The sequence below is a fragment of the Prionailurus viverrinus genome, chromosome B1, assembly GCF_022837055.1.
Source record: "Prionailurus viverrinus isolate Anna chromosome B1, UM_Priviv_1.0, whole genome shotgun sequence".
Classification (NCBI taxonomy): domain Eukaryota; kingdom Metazoa; phylum Chordata; class Mammalia; order Carnivora; family Felidae; genus Prionailurus; species Prionailurus viverrinus.
This window is the reverse complement of record NC_062564.1, coordinates 134,865,182-134,881,949: the sequence shown is the minus strand read 5'-3', so window position 1 is coordinate 134,881,949 and position 16,768 is coordinate 134,865,182. Positions and strand designations below refer to the sequence as shown.

Genomic DNA, 16,768 nt, shown 5'->3' with positions numbered 1-16,768 from the left:
GCTGTTAAAAAATAAAAATACTTGTACATGCTTGAAAAATATAGAACAAAATTATAAGGAATCAGCATAAACAACAACCTATGAAGGACTTTTTAAAGTTTAAGCATTAAAGTGACACACCTTCCCACTGAGAAATAAAAATAGATTATTACCTGATATGCTACATGCATCTACATGCTTCAGTTTAGGGTCATTCTTGCCAGACAATAAAGTCTAAAGGGAAAGGATCCCTATACCAAAGCCCAGTTCATTTTCCTCCTTTACTCCATCCCTGCCCAGAAGGAAGCCCATGGTTAGGAGACACCATTTCCTTGTGCCTTTCTCTTCAGTATTAAGTGTCTACCTATGAATGGTAGATGGATGGTTTTTGAATATACAGTTTCATAAGCTGCCCTGCTTGGCTGGAAATTTTGAAATTGTTAAAAGGGGAGTATGTACATGTGTTTTATAGTCCTTCCTACCTCTCTTCCTCTGATCCCCAAGAGAAATAAGGTATGGTCTTGAGTCCGCCCTTCCTGAGACAGACTGGCCATCTCCCACCCCACATGCTACCACTGGCAGGCTCTTGCTCGCTTTCTCTCTCCAGGTTCTCTGGCTTCCTTCCCCATGTGGGTTGGTAATGGAAATGCATCCCATACAAGCTCTCCACTAGGTTTTGAGACAAAAGCTCTCTAGTTCCTTCCTCTGTATCTCATGCTGTCTTCAGCCTCTTGTTAGCAGATAATAATGGAGTAATAAGAATGCAGTTCAGATCCCTGCTATGGATTGGAAGTGAGAAGAACAGGCATTTAACCCCTTTTAGTCCTAAACTGTTCGGGCTAACATAGCTTGTTCAATGGAGTCTCTGGTAGAGTACAATCTAGCTCACCGGAATTCTTCAACAGAAACATGGTATATTTTCTTCATGCATTTTTTCCAGGATCCTGTAAAGAAGGATTACTAGTGAGTGGCTGGATCAAGTTTTTCCTAGATCCCAGACCTACTACAATTAAGACACCACAACCCAGAGGCCCAATACTCTATTTCAAGAAGAGCCATTATGCAGTTTTCATATTTACTCTTTCCCTCAACCATGGTGATTTACAATGTTTCAGATGGTGGCTATTCCTTCATCTTGGATTCCAAGAGGAAGGAGACTTGAGCAGAACTCTAGCCAAACCAAGGTAGGCATGCAGTGTAAAGTGAGAAATACATCTTGTCATAAGCCATTAAGACTTCACAATTGTTACCCACCATAATCTACCTTATCCTAATACAGTGATTGATAATGATGGTGGTGGTGGTGTTTCAGGAGGTAGTTCAAACCTAAGTAGTAACAATACATCAAATTTGGTGTGCCAAAATTTATGGTTGACAACATAGCCAGTACTGTCTCCTTGAGACTGGCCTCCAGGATGAACTGAACTATCCTAGATGTCTTAGGGCACTTTGAGAACAGCAGTGGAAACTGAATGTTGAGAAGAATCTGCTCAGGGTTCTGGGCAGCTCAGTCAGTTGAGCATCCAACTCTTGGTTTCATCTCAAGTCATGATCCTGCAGTTCATTCTGTAAAGGCTCACAGAGCAGAGCCTGCTTGGGATTCTCTCTCTCCTCTCTCTGCCCCTTGCTGCTCCCTCTCTCTCTCTCTTTCTCAAAATAAATAAATAGACTTTAAAAAAAGAGAGAGAAGAATATGCTCAAGTCTCCTCTGAGAATGTAGGACCTGCAGTGAATGGTTTCACCACCACTCCCACATTCTAGTTAGGGCCAGTGCCCCATCTATTGACACATAACACTGATGCCTCAATGTCTATTTATACCCACTTACATATATATTGAAGGTTTATTATGTAATTGTAGAAGCACAAGCAAAAATCTCTACCCTGAAATTTCTCTCCCTTCCAGATGTTAACAGTGCCTTTAGCATTCCCATTTTCATTGTTCAAAGAATCAAATGTTAACAACTAAACAGGAGTTTTGGCTAGCTAAGTTTAAACTCCCACCACAAATAACTTCTCTTTTGCATCCTTGACAAATAGCCATCCTGACTACTTACAAGAACAACTTGTCACAAGGTGACTTCTTTCATTTGGCCTGCAAAAATTGTTAGAAAATTCTTCCTTATAAGGTTGAAATTTGCCTCCACATTCTTTTCTTTTAATCTGACATTTAAAGCTTGTGACCATTCTACCTGTCTTGAATTTACAATGTTTTCTAAGTTTCCAGGGAAGAGGTTAATCTTGGCAAGAAATGAGGATTTGAAGAAGCAGATTAAAATGTTTGTTAGAAAAATATTCTCTCTCCGGGTCCTTGGAGTTAGTCTGTCCTGGATTCTGAGTCATGTATAGTCCAGGACAATTACAGAGATGGGAAAAAAACAGCCCCTAGATAAATGGAATTAGTCAAACAGGGATAGACAGGAAGCCAGCTTGGGTTGATATAGAAGTTGTAACTTATTTTTTGTGTGCTGTTCTCCTTCACCTTTCTACTTTCTGTAAAGACTTGCTACTAATTATAGTCTTATCCAGGATCATTAAAACCTATTAGTCTGTAACTCGATGAAGGCAGGGACTTGTCTTTTTTGTTTCTTTTTTCTTTCTTTTTTTTTTTTTTGCTTACTTTCTTTTATCAGCACTGCCTATCCCTGAACCTAGCATATATTAGGCACTCAATACCTATTTGTTGAATGAATGATAAAACAACATATGTGGGAGTTAGGAAGTGGCCTGGGTTTATCTTGGGGATTATCAAGGGAAATAATTTAAAATCTGCAAGTGTAATGGTTTATTTCAGACTGAACTGGATACAGGGGGCCCAATCTTGTAAAGGCACTGTAACCAATTTCTTGATATTTTAATGTTTAATTACGAAGAATTTCAAATCTACTCAAAAGTAGATAAAATGGTATGATAAATTCCCAAGTATCCACCTGGTGCCAATACCTATAAGCCCATGGTCAATTTTGCCCTATCCATATCTCCAACCACCCTCTCCCCCAACTATTTGAAGGCAAATCACAGGTATCACATGATTTCATTTATAAATATTTTAATGTGAATCTCTAAAAGATAACAACTTGTCTTTAAACATAACTAAAATACCATATCACACCTAAAAATAATATCTTGATGATATCAAACATGTAATGTCAACTATTTAATTGTCTCATAAATCTTACAAATAGGTTTTTTCACCATGCTTATTTTAAACAGGACCCAAATAAGGGACAGATTTAGTAATATTTGTAGTCATTTAAGTCTCTTTTAATTTTCAAGTTCCACTTTCACCTCCTTTTTTTTTTCCTCTTGCTATTTGTTGAAGAGCTGTGTTTGAATGTCCTATATAATTTCCCACTAAATTTGACTGATTATATCTCCTCAGTATATTCTTCTTTTTTTCACTTTTTTTTATTTCTGTTAGTTAACATACAGTGTTATATTAGTTTCAGATGCACATATAGTGATTCAACACTTTCATACATCACCTGGTGCTCATCAAATATGCACTCCTTAATTTCCATCACCTACCTATTCAACCCATCTCCCTACCCTCCTACCCACTAGTAACGAACAGTTTGTTCTCTATAATTAAAAATCAGTTTCAGGGGAGGAGCCAAGATAGCAGAACAGCATGGAAGCTTTTTGTGTGTCTCGCTCTCATGAAATACAGCCAGACCAGCACTAAACCATCCTACACACCTAGAAAACAGATCAGAAGATTAACACAACAATATGCACAACCTGAACCACAGAATTCAGCAGGTACGTGGCATGAAGAGCTGCACTTGGGGAGCAAGAAGCCGCGAAAGGTAGGGAACCCCTTTTGTGGGCGGATAGAAGATGGAGACTGGGGAGGGGGACAGCATACAGAAAAGCACCCCTCCCCAAAAGCAGCTGGAGAGACAGTGGAAAATTGGAAACAGCCACAGGGACTAAACTAAAAAGGGAGAAAGGAGAGGGTATAAATTCCATTAAGACTGTAAACAAGGGGAGCACAAAGGCTGCAACTCTGCAGCTCGATACCTGGCAGTGCTCTGGTGGGAAAGGTGAATCCCCAGGAACAAAGTGGGGTCAGGGACGTTCTCAGGCCACACAGGGAAAAGTGGTTCCACTGTGGGAAGGACATTTGGTAGAGACTGTGGAAGCCACCTGGTCCTAGCAACCCTGGAAGGCAGCTACATTTGCTGGTGCTGGGGCAAGGTCATTGAAGGTGAAGCCTGGTGCCAGATGTGTGTTGCAATTTTCCATAATCCCTGAAATGCTGATGCTACACTGTCTCACGATCTTTCTTTGGGGTGGGCTGGCACCTGGCCACCGTCTTGGGGCACCAGCAACAGAAGGGTCCAGCGGGCATTCCTGGGTGCAGCTGACATTCAGTCATTGCTCATTTGGCCATTGTTCGATGAGACCCTCCTGCAGAGGGGCAGAACGGGTCAAAGCCTCAGTCCTTCAGAAGTAAGGGGCCAGGGGAAAACAGCCGCATCTGAGACAAAACTTGGGAGAGAGGTACTGCCTGGGGCCTGGTCACGGAGAGTGGAAAAGAGGGGAGTGGAGGAGAGCTGAAGACGGAGGACTGGTGCGCAATTGCTGATCCGGGAGAACAGACTGGGTAGGTGGGTGGCACCATTTTCACCGCTCCTGCGCATGCGCATGCACACCTATGAGCACCGCAGCAATCCACCCCAGTAGGCTAGCAGTGCCATCTAGTGGAGAGCAGAGATGTTACACTGAGCCCCGCCCAACTAGGCCAACTTCTCTCTTCAAGAACACAAACCTCACTGCCGGCTTAATTTATGGACTATAAAGAGCTACATGGACTGACCTCTAGGGGAAACGAAGTAATTTCAGTCCTACTTCAATCTGTTAGCAGGTTCATCTATTCAAGTTTTTTTTCTTTTTTTTTCTCTTTTTCCTTTTTCTCTTTTACAATTCTTTTCTTTTTCTTGAATACAGAAAGAGAAAAAACTCATTTTTATTTTCATTTTTTATTAAAAATATGTCTTTAATTTTTATTACTATATTTTTTACTTTTGTGTAATTTTTTAAAAATTCTACTTTACTTCCATCATTTTATTTTAGTCTACTTCAGTGTACTCATCTTTTCAAATTTTCAATTACCTTTTTTCTTTCTTTTGCTTTTTTTATCTTTTTCATTTCTTTTTCTTGAATGCAGAAAGAGAAAAACTTCATTTTTACTTTGAATTTCTTTTAAAAATATTTTTATTTAATTTTTATTACTATATTTTTTGCTTTTATGTAAATTTTTTCAAATTCTATCTTACCCCCACCATTTTATTTCAGTCTACTACAGTGTATTCACTTTTTCAAATTTTCAAACGATTTCTTTTTTTTCTTTTTTCTTTTTTTAACTTTTTTCTTTTTCATTTCTTTTCTTTTTTCTTAAATACAGAAAATGAAAAAATTCATATTTCTTTTTCATTTTTATTAAAAATATTTTTCTTTAATTTTTTTCTACTATATTCTCTACTTTTGTGTATTTTTTTTCAAATTCTATTTTACCCACATCATCTCATTTTAGTCTACTTTAGTGTATTAATTTTTTCAAATTCTCAAATGATTTCCTTTCTTTTTTCTTTCCCCCGTTTTTTTTCATTTCCCTAATCTGTCAAACCACTTTCAACACCCAGAACACCCTGAACACACCTAGGATCTAGCATCATCTATTCTATTTGTGTGTGTGTGTGTGTGTCTGTGTGTGTGTGTGTGTGTGTGTGTTTAATTTTTAATTTTTAATTTTAATTTTTTTTAATTTCAATTTTTCTACCTCATTAATTCCTTTTCTCCCTTCAAAATGACAAAACAAAGGAATTCACCCCAAAAGAAAGAGCACAAAGAAACAACAGCCAGGGATTTAACCAACACAGATACAAGCAAGATGTCTGAACCAGAATTTAGAATCACAATAATAAGTATACTAGCTGGAGTTGAAAATAGATTAGAATCCCTTTCTGCAGAGATAAAAGAAGCAAAAAATAGCCAGAATGAAATTAAAAATGCTATAACTGAGCTGCAATCACAGATGAATGCAGTGGCAGCAAGGATGGACGAGGCAGAACAGAGAATCAGCGATAGAGAGGACAAACTTATAGAGAATAACGAAGTAGAAAAAAAGAGGGAGATTAAGGCAAAAGAGCACGATTTAAGAATTAGAGAAATCAGTGACTCGTTAAAAAGGAACAATATCAGAATCATAGGGGTCCCAGAGGAGGAAGAGAGAGAAACAGAGGTAGAAGGGTTATGTGAGCAAATCATAGCAGAAAACTTTCCTAACCTGGGAAAAGACACAGACATCAAAATCCAGGAAGCACAGAGGACTCCCATTAGATTCAACAAAAACAGACCATCAACAAGGCATATCATAGTCAAATTCACAAAATACTCAGGTAAGGAGAGAATCGTGAAAGCAGGAAGGGAAAAAAAGTCCCTAACCTACAATGGAAGACAGATCAGGTTTGCAGCAGACCTATCCACAGAAACTTGGCAGGCCAGAAAGGAGTGGCCAGATATATTCAGTGTGCTGAATCAGAAAAATATGCAGCCAAGAATTCTTTATCCAGCAAGACTGTCATTCAAAATAGAAGGAGAGATAAAAGTTTCCCAGACAAACAAAAATTAAAGGAGTTTGTGACAACTAAACCAGTCCTGCAAGAAATTTTAAGGGGGACTCTCTGAAGGGAGAAAAGATGAAAAATATATATATAAATAAATAAATACCAAAAGCAACAAAAGATTAGAAAGGACCAGAGAACACCACCAGAAACTCCAACTCTACAAGCTTCATAATGCCAATAAATTCATATCTTTCAGTACTCACTCTAAATGTCAATGGACTCAATGCTCCAATCAAAAGACATAAGGTAACAGAATGGATAAGAAAACAAGATCCATCTATATGCTGTTTACAAGAAACCCACTTTAGACCTAAAGACACCTACAGATTGAAAATAAAGGGATGGAAAACCATCTATCATGCTAATGGTCAACAAAAGAAAGCTGGAATAGCCATACTACATCAGACAATCTAGACTTTAAAATAAAGACTGTATCAAGAGATGCAGAAGGGCATTATATCATAATCAAGGGGTCTATAGACCAAGAAGACCTAACAATTGTAAACATTTATGCACCAAATGTGGAGTACCCAAATATATAAATCAATTGATCACAAACATAAACTCATCAATAGTAATACCATAATAGTAGGAGACTTCAACACCCCACTCACAGCAATGGACAGATCATCTAATCAAAAAATCAACAAGGAAACAATGGCTTTGAATTACACATTGGACCAGATGGACTTAACAGATATATTCAGAACATTTCATCCTAAAGCAGCAGGATATACATTCTTCTCCAGTGCACATGGAATGATCTCCAGAATAGACCATATACTGGGACACAAATCAGCCCTAAGTAAGTACAAAAAGATCGAGATCATACCGTGCATATTTTCAGACCACAATGCTATGAAACTCAAAATCAACCACAAGAAAAAATTTGGAAAGGTAACAAATACCTGGAGACTGAAGAACATCCTACTAAAGAATGAATGGGCTAACCAAGCAGTTAAAGAGGAAATTAAAAAGTATATGGAAGTCAATGAAAATGATAGCACCACAACCCAAAACCTCTGGGACGGTCATAAAGTGGTCATAAAAGGAAAATATATAGCAATCCAGGCCTTCCTAAAGAAGGAAGAAAGATCTCAGATACACAGCCTAACCTTATGCCTTAAGGAGCTGGAAAAAGAACAGCAAATAAAACCCAAAACCAGAAGAAGACAGGAAATAATAAAGATTAGAGCAGAAATTAATGCTATCAAAACAAACAAACAAACAAAAAAAAAACCAGTAGAACAGATCAATAAAACCAGAAGCTGGTTCTTTGAAAGAATTAACAAAATTGATAAACCACCAGCCAGTTTGATCCAGAAAAAAAAGGAAAGGACCAAAATAAGTAAAATCAAGAATGAAAGAGGAGAGATCACAACCAACACAACAGAAATAAAAACAATAATAAAAGAATATTATGAGCAATTATATGCCAATAAAATGGGCAATCTCCTAGATTGGACAGAAGAAATGGACAAATTCCTAAAAACATATACGCTACCAAAACTGAAACAGGAAGAAATAGAAAATTTGAACAGACCCGTAACCAGTAAGGAAATCGAATTAGTAATCAAAAATCTGCCAAAAAACAAGAGTCCAGGGCCAGATGGCTTTCCAGGGGAATTCTACCAAACATTTAAGGAAAAGTTAACACCCATTCTCTTGAAACTATTCCAGAAAATAGAAATGGAAGGAAAACTTCCAAACTCTTTCTATGAGGCCAGCATTACCTTGATTCCAAAACCAGACAGAGACCCCACTAAAAAGGAGAACTATAGACCAATATCCCTGATGAACATGGATGCAAAAATCCTCAACAAGATATTAGCCAATCGGATCCAACAATACATTAAAAAAATTATTCACCACGACCAAGTGGGATTTATACCTGGGATGCAGGGCTGGTTCAATATCTGCAAAACAATTAACGTGATTCATCATGTCAATAAAAGAAAGGACAAGAACCATATGATCCTCTCAATAGATGCAGAGAAAGCACTTGACAAAATACAGCACCCTTTGTTGATAAAAATCCTCATGAAAGCAGGGATAGAAGGATCATACCTCGAGATCATAAAAGCCATATATGAATGACCCAATGCTAATATCATCCTCAATGGGGAAAAACTGAGAGCTTTCCCCCTAAGGTCAGGAACAAGACAGGGATGTCCACTCTTGCCACTGTTATTCAATGTAGTATTGGAAGTCTTAGCCTCTGCAATCAGACAACACAAAGAAATAAACAGCATCCAAATTGGCCAGGAGGAGGCCAAACTTTCACTCTTTGCAGATGACATGATACTGTATATGGAAAACCCAAGATTCCACCAAAAAACTGCTAGAACTGATTCATGAATTCAGGAAAGTTGCAGGATATAGAATCAATGCACAGAAATCGGTTGCATTCCTATACACAAACAATGAAGCAACAGAAAGAGAAATCAAGGAATTGATCCCATTTACAGTTGCACCAAAAACCATAAAATACCTAGGAATAAATCTAACCAAAAAGGGGAAAAATCTATACACTGAAAACTATAGAAAGCTTATGAAAGAAATTGAAGAAGACACAAAGAAATGGAAAAAGATTCCATGCTCCTGGATAGGAAGAACAAATATTGTTAAAATGTTGATACTACCCAAAGCAATCAACATATTCAATGCAATCCATATCAAAGTAACACCAGCATTCTTTACAGAGCTAGAAGAAATAATCCTAAAATTTGTATGGAACCAGAAAAGACCCCGAGTAGCCAAAGCAATCTTGAAAAAGAAAACCAAAGCAGGAGGCATCACAATCCCAGACTTCAAGCTATACTACAAAGCCGTAATCATCACGACAGTATGGTACTGGCACAAGAACAGACATTCAGATCAATGGAATAGAATAGAGAAACCAGAAATGGACCCACAAAGGTATGGCCAACTAATCTTTGACAAAGCAGGAAAGAATATCCAATGGAATAGAGATAGTCTCTTCAGCAAGTGGTGCTGGAAAAACTGGACAGCAACATGCAGAAGAATGAACCTGGACCACTTTCTTACACCATACACAAAAATAAACTCAAAATGGATGAAAGACCTCAATGTAATACAGGAAGCCATAAAAATCCTCGAGGAGAAAGTAGGCAAAAACCTCTTTGATCTTGGCTGCAGCCACTTCTTACTCAACACATCTCCGGAGGCAAGGGAAACAAAAGCAAAAATGAACTACTGGGACCTCATCAAAATAAAAAGCTTCTGCACAGCGAAGGAAACAATCAGCAAAACTAAGAGGCAACCAACAGAATTGGAGAAGATATTTGCAAATGACATATCCGATAAAGGGTTAGTATCCAAAATCTACAAAGAACTTACCAAACTCAACACCCAAAAAACAAATAATCCAGTGAAGAAATGGGCAAAAGACATGAATAGACACTTCTCCAAAGAAGACATCCAGATGGCCAACCAACACATGAAAAAATGCTCAACATCACTCATCATCAGGGAAATACAAATCAAAACCACAATGAGATACCATCTCACACCTGTCAGAATAGCTAACATGAACAACTCAGGCAAAAACACATGTTGGCGAGGATGTGGAGAAAGAGGATCTTTTTTGCACTGCTGGTGGGAATGCAAGCTGGTGTAACCACTCTGGAAAAAAGTCTGGAGGTTCCTCAAAAAATTAAAAATAGAACTACCCTACGACCCAGCAATTGCATTACTAGGTATTTATCCAAGGGATACAGGTGTGCTGTTTCAAAAGGACACATGCACCCCCATGTTTATAGCAGCACTATCAACAATAGCCAAAGTATGGAAAGAGCCCAAATGTCCATCGATGGGTGAATGGATAAAGAACATGTGGTATAGATATATACAATGGAGTATTACTCGACAATCAAAAAGAATGAAATCTTGCCATTTGCAAGTATGTGGATGGAACTAGAGGGTATTATGCTAAGTGAAATTAGTCAGAGAAAGACAAAAATCATATGACTTCACTCATATGAGGACTTTAATACACAAAACAGATGAACATAAGAGAAGGGAAACAAAAATAATATAAAAACAGGGAGGGGGACAAAACAGAAGAGAATCATAAATATGGAGAACAAACTGAGGGTTGCTGGAGGGGTTGTGGGAGCAGGGATGGGCTAAATGGGTAAGGGGCACTAAGGAATCTACTCCTGAAATCATTGCTTCACTATATGCTAACTAATTTGGATGTAAATTTTAAAAAATAAAAAATAAAGTTAAAAAAATCTGTTTCTTGCTTTGACCCTCTCTCTCTCATTCTGTCTCTCTCTCTCTCTCAATCTCTCTTATTTTTTTTCTTTTGGTTGTTTGTTTCTTATTCCACAAATGCATGATATCATATGCTATTTGTCTTTCTCTGACTTATTTTGCTTAGCATTATACTCTCTACCTCCATCCATATTGTTGCAAATAGCAAGATTTCATTCTTTCTGTGGGTGAACAATACTCCATTAAATACATACCGCATCTTCTTCATCCATTCATCAGTCAATGGACACTTAGACTGTTTACGTATCCTAGCTATTATGAATAGTGCTACTTTAAACAGGGGTACACATGTCCCTTTGAATTAGTGTTTTTGTATTCCTTGGGTAAATAACCAATAGTGCAATTGCTGGATCATAAGGTAATTCTACTTTTAACGTTTTGAAGACTCTCCATACTGTTTTCCACAGTGGCTGGCTGTACCAGTTTGCATTCCTACCAACAACACAAGAGTGTTCCCTTTTGTCCACATCCTTGCCAACACTGTTGTTTCTTGTGTTATTTTAGCCATTCTAACAAGTATGTGGTGATATCTCATGGTAGTTTTGATTTGCATTCCCCTGATGGTAAAAGATGATGAACATCTTTTCAAGTGTCTGTTGGTCATCAGGATGTCTTCTTTGGGAAAATGTCTGTTTGTGTCTTCTGTCCATTTTCTAATTGGGTTATTTGTTTTTTGAGTGTTGAGCTGTGTAAGTTCTTTATATATTTTGGATACTAGCCCTTTATCAGATATGTCATTTGCAAATATTTTCCCATTCCATAGGGTGCCTTTTAGTTTTGTTGACTATTACCTTCCCTTTGCAGAAGCTTTTTATTTTGACGTAATCCCAACAGTTAATTTTTCCTTTTGCTTCCCTTGCCTCAAGAGATGTATGTAGAAAAAAGTTGGCTATGGCCAATGTCAAAGAGGTTACTGTCTGTGTTCTCTTTGAGAATTTTTATGGCTTCAGTTCTTATATTTAGGTCTTTAATCCATTTTGAATTCATTTTTGTGTATGGTGTAAGAAAGTGGTCCAGTTACATTCTTTTGCATGTTGCTGTCCAGTTTTTCCAACACCATTTGTTGAAGAGACTGTCCTTTTCCCTTTGGATATTATTTCCTGCTTTATAAAAGATCAATTCACCATATAATTGTGGGTTTACTTCTGGGTTTTCTATTTTGTTCTATTGATTTATGTGTCTATTTTTGCGCCAGTACCATACTGTTTTGATCACTAAAGCTTTAGAACATAACTTAAGTCCAGAATTGTGATGCCTCCAGCTTTGATTTTCTTTTTCAAGATTGCTTTGGCTATTCAGGATCGTTTGTGGTTCCATACAAATTTTAGGATTGTTTGTTCTAGTTGCATGAAAAATGCTGTTGATATTTTGATAAGAATTGCATTAAATCTGTGGATTGCTTTGGGAAGTATAGACATTTTAACAATATTTATTCTTCCAATCCATAAGCATGAAATGTCTTTCCATTTTTTTGTGTCATCTTCAGTTTCTTTTATCTGCTTTTTATAGTTTTCAGAGTACAGGTCTTTCACCTACCTCTTTGGTTAGGCTTATTCCTAGGTATCTTATTGTTGGTGCAATTGCAGATGGGATTGTTTTCTTAAATTCTCTTTCTGCTGCTTCATTTTTAGCATATAGAAATGCAACAGATTTCTTTACATTGATTTTGTATCCTTAACTTTACCGAATTCATTTATCAGCTCTGGCAGTTTTTTGGTGGAGTCTTTAGGGTTTCCTATATATAGTATCATGTCATCTGCAAATATTAAAAGTTTTACTTCTTTTTGCAGACTCATTACTGTGGCTGAGACTTCCAGTACTTGTTGAATAAAAATGGTGATAGTGACCATCTGTCTTGTTCCTGATCTTAGGGGGAAAGCTCTCAGTTTTTCCCCGCTAAGAATGATGTTAGCTGTGGGTTTTTCATAAATGGTCTTTATTATGTTGAGGTATGTTTTCTCTAAAACAATTCTGTTGAGGGTTTTTATCATAAATTGATGTACTTTATCAAAGGCTTTTTTTGCATCTACTGAAATGATCATAAAGTTCTTCTCCTTTCTCCTGTTGATGTGATGTATCAAATTGATGTGTGAATATTAAACCATATTTGCAAGAAATAAATCCCATTTGATCATGATGAATGATTTTTTTTGATGTTTTATTTTTTGAGAAAGACAGAGTGAGAGAAGGAGACACAGAATCTGAAGCAGGCTCCAGGCTCTGAGTTGCCAGCACAGAGCCCGACACAGGGCTTGAACCCATAGACCATGAGATCATGACCTGAGCTGCAGTCAGAGGCTTAACCGACTGAGCCACCCAGCTGCCCCTGATCATGGTGAATGATTTTTTTTTAATTTTTTTTTCAACATTTATTTATTTTTGCGACAGAGAGAGACAGAGCATGAACGGGGGAGGGGCAGAGAGAGAGGGAGACACAGAATCGGAAACAGGCTCCAGGCTCTGAGCCATCAGCCCAGAGCCCGACGCGGGGCTCGAACTCACGGACCGCGAGATCGTGACCTGGCTGAAGTCGGACGCTTAACCGACTGCACCACCCAGGCGCCCCGGTGAATGATTTTTTAATATATTGTTCAATTCAGTTTACAAGTATTTTATTGAGAATTTTGCATCTATATTCATCAGGGACATTGGCCTATAGTTCTCTTTTTTAGAGGTGTCTTTATCTGGTTTTGGTATCAGGGTAATGCTGGCCTCATAGAATGAATTTGGAAGTTTTCCTTCCTTTTTTATTTTTTGGAATAATTTTTAAAGAATTTTTAACTCTTCTTTTTTTGTCATTATTTTTAATTTTTTAATTTAAATCCAAGTTAGATAACATATAGTGTAATAATGATTTCAGGAATAGAATTTAGTGATTCATCACCTACCAATAAGACCAGTGCTCATCCCAGCAAGTGTCTCCTTAATGCCTCTCACCTATTTAGCTCCTCACTCCACCCAACATCCCACCAGAAACCCTCAGTTTGTCCTCTGTATTTGAGTTTCTTATGGTTTGTCTCCCTCTCTGTTTTTATATTTTTTTGCTTCCCTTCCCTTATATTCATCTGTTTTGTATCTTAAAATATATGAAGAAATCATAGGATATTTGTCTTTCTTTGGCTGAGTTATTTCTTTTAGCATAATACACTCTAGTTCCATCCATGTTGTTGCAAATGGCAAGATTTCATTCTTTTTTATCACCAAGTAACATTCCATTGGGTTTACATATACATATACATACCACATCTTCTTCATCCATTCATTAATCAATAGACATTTGGGCTCTTTCCACAGTTTGGCTACTGTCGATAGTGTTGCTATAAATATTGGGATGCATGTGCCCCTTCGAATCAGCACTCCTGTATCCTCTGGATAAATACCTAGTGGTGAGGGGTTCCTGGGTGGCTCAGTCGATTGAGTGTCCGACTTCAGCTCAGGCCATGATCTCGCCGTTTGTGGGTTTGAGCCCTGCGTTCGGTTCTGTGCTGACAGCTCAGAGCCTGCAGCCTGCTTCACATTCTGTGTCTCCCTCTCTCTATGCTCCTCTCCTGCTCACACCCTGTCTCTCTCTCAAGAATAAAGGAAGATAAAAAAAATTAAAGAAAAAAAAAACCTAGTGGTGAAATTGCTGGGTCATAAGATAGTTCTATTGTAAATTTTTTGAGGCACTCCATACTGTTTTCCAGGGTGGCTGCACCAGTTTGTATTCCCACCAGCAGTGCAAAAGGGTTCCTCTTTCTCCACATCCTCACTGCCATCCGTTGTTGCATGAGTTGTTCATTTTAGCCATTCTGACAGGTGTGAGGTGGTATCTCATTGTGGTTTTGATTTGTGTTTCTCTGATGATGAATGATGTTGAGCATTTTTTCATGTGTCTGTTAGCTATCTGCAGGTCTTCTTTGGAAAATTGTCTATTCATGTCTTGTTCCTATTTCTTCACTGGATTATCTGTTTTGGGGACATTGAGTTTGATAAGTTCTTTATAGTTTTAGGATACTAATCCTTTATCTGACATGTCATTTGCAAATATCTTCTCCCATTCTTTCAGTTGCCTTTTAGTTTTGCTGATTGTTTCCTTCGCTGTGCAGAGGCTTTTTATCTTGATGAGGTCCCAATGTTCATTTTTGCTTTTGTTTCCCTTGCCTCTGGAGACATGTCAAGTAAGAAGTTGCTGTAGCTGAGGTCAAAAGGGTTGCGGCCTGTTTCTCTTCTAGGATTTTGATGGCTTCCTGTCTTATGTTTAAGCCTTTCATACATTTTGAGTTTATTTTTATGGTATGGTGTAAAAAAAGTGGTCCAAGTTCATTCTTCTGCATGTCGCTGTCCAATTTTCTCAACACCATTTACTGAAGAGACTGTCTTTTTTCCATTGGATATTCTTTCCTGCTTTGTCAAAGGTTAGTTGGCCATACAATTGTGAGTCTATTTTGGGGTTCTCTATTCTGTTCCATTGATCTATGCATCTGTTTCTGTGCCACTACCATACTGTCCTGATTATTACAGCTTTGTAATACAGCTTAAAGTCCGGAATTGTGATGCCTCTAGCTTTGCTTTGCTTTCTCAAGATTGCTATGGCTATTCGGGGTCTTTCTGGTTCCACACAAATTTTAGGATTGTTTTTTATAGCTCTGTGAAGAATGCTGTTATTTTGATAGGCACTACAGGTTTTAACTCTTCTGTAACTGTTTGGCAGAATTCAATTGTGAAGCCATCTGGTCCTGGACTTTGGTTTGTTTTGGGAGGTTGTTTTTTTTGTTTTTGTTTTTGTTTTTGAGTACTGATATAATTTCTTTGCTGGTTATCAATATGTTAGGATTTTCTATTTCTTTCTGTTTCAGCTTTGGGAATCTATATGTTTCTAAGAATTTATCCATTTCTTCTAGGTTGTCCAATTTGCTGGCATATGGTTTTTCATAATATTCTCTTATGATTGTATTTCTGTGGTGTTAGTTGTTATTTCTCCTCTCCCCTTTGTGATTTTATTTATTTGAGTCCTTTCTCTTTTCTTCTTGGTAAGTCTGGCTAGAGGTTTATCAATTTTAATGATTATTTCATAGAATAATCATTATTTAATGATTATTTCATAGAACAAGAGGTTTATCAATTTTAATGATTATTTCATAGAGGTTTATCAATTTTAATGATTATTTCATAGAACTGTTTTATTGGATTTTTTAGCTTTTATAATCACTTATTTCCACTCTAATCCTTATTATTTCCTTCCTTCTGCTGGTTTTAGATTTTGTTTGTCATTTTTTATCCAGCTCCTTTAGGTTCAAGGTTAAGTTGTTTATTTGAGATTTTCCTTGCTTCTCACTATAAACTTCCGTTTTAGAACTGCTTTTTCCACATCCCACAGGTGTTGGACCATTATGTTTTCATTTTCATTTGTTTCCAGGTGCTTTTTTATTTCTTCTTTTATTTCCTAGTTGACCCATTCATTGTTTAGTAGCATGTTATTTAACCTCCATGTATTTGTGGTCTTCACAGATTTTTTTCTGGTGGCTGACTTCTAGTCTCATAGCGTTGTGATAAGAAAATATGTATAGTTTGATTTCACTCTTCTTGAATTTATTAAGGCTTGTTTTGTGGGCTAGTATGTAATCTATTCTGGACACTGTTCCATGTGCACTTGAAAAGAATGTGTATTCTGCTGTCTTAGGATGAAATGTTCCAAATATATCTGTTAAATCCATCTGGTCTGGTGTGTCATTCAAAGCCATAGTTTCCTTGTTGATATTCTGTTTAGATGATCTCTCCACTGATGTAAATGAGATGTTAAAGTCCCCTACTATTATTGTACTTTATCAATTATTTCCTTTATGTTTGTTATTAATAGGTTTATGTAGTTAGATGATT

The 16,768-nt window shown here is 37.3% G+C and overlaps 1 protein-coding gene across 9 annotated transcripts in view; it reads right to left on the bottom strand.

Moving 5' to 3' along the window:
- Window positions 1-16,768, bottom strand: part of MAPK10 (mitogen-activated protein kinase 10) — a 557,027-nt gene that overhangs the window by 446,818 nt on the left and 93,441 nt on the right. The window contains exon 4 of one of the 9 annotated variants that reach the window (XM_047857255.1): window positions 869-923. The exons of the other annotated variants lie outside the window; for them this stretch is intronic. The gene's annotated coding sequence lies outside the window, so the exon portion shown is untranslated. The remainder of the gene's footprint in view (window positions 1-868; window positions 924-16,768) is intronic. 9 annotated transcript variants of the gene reach the window in all.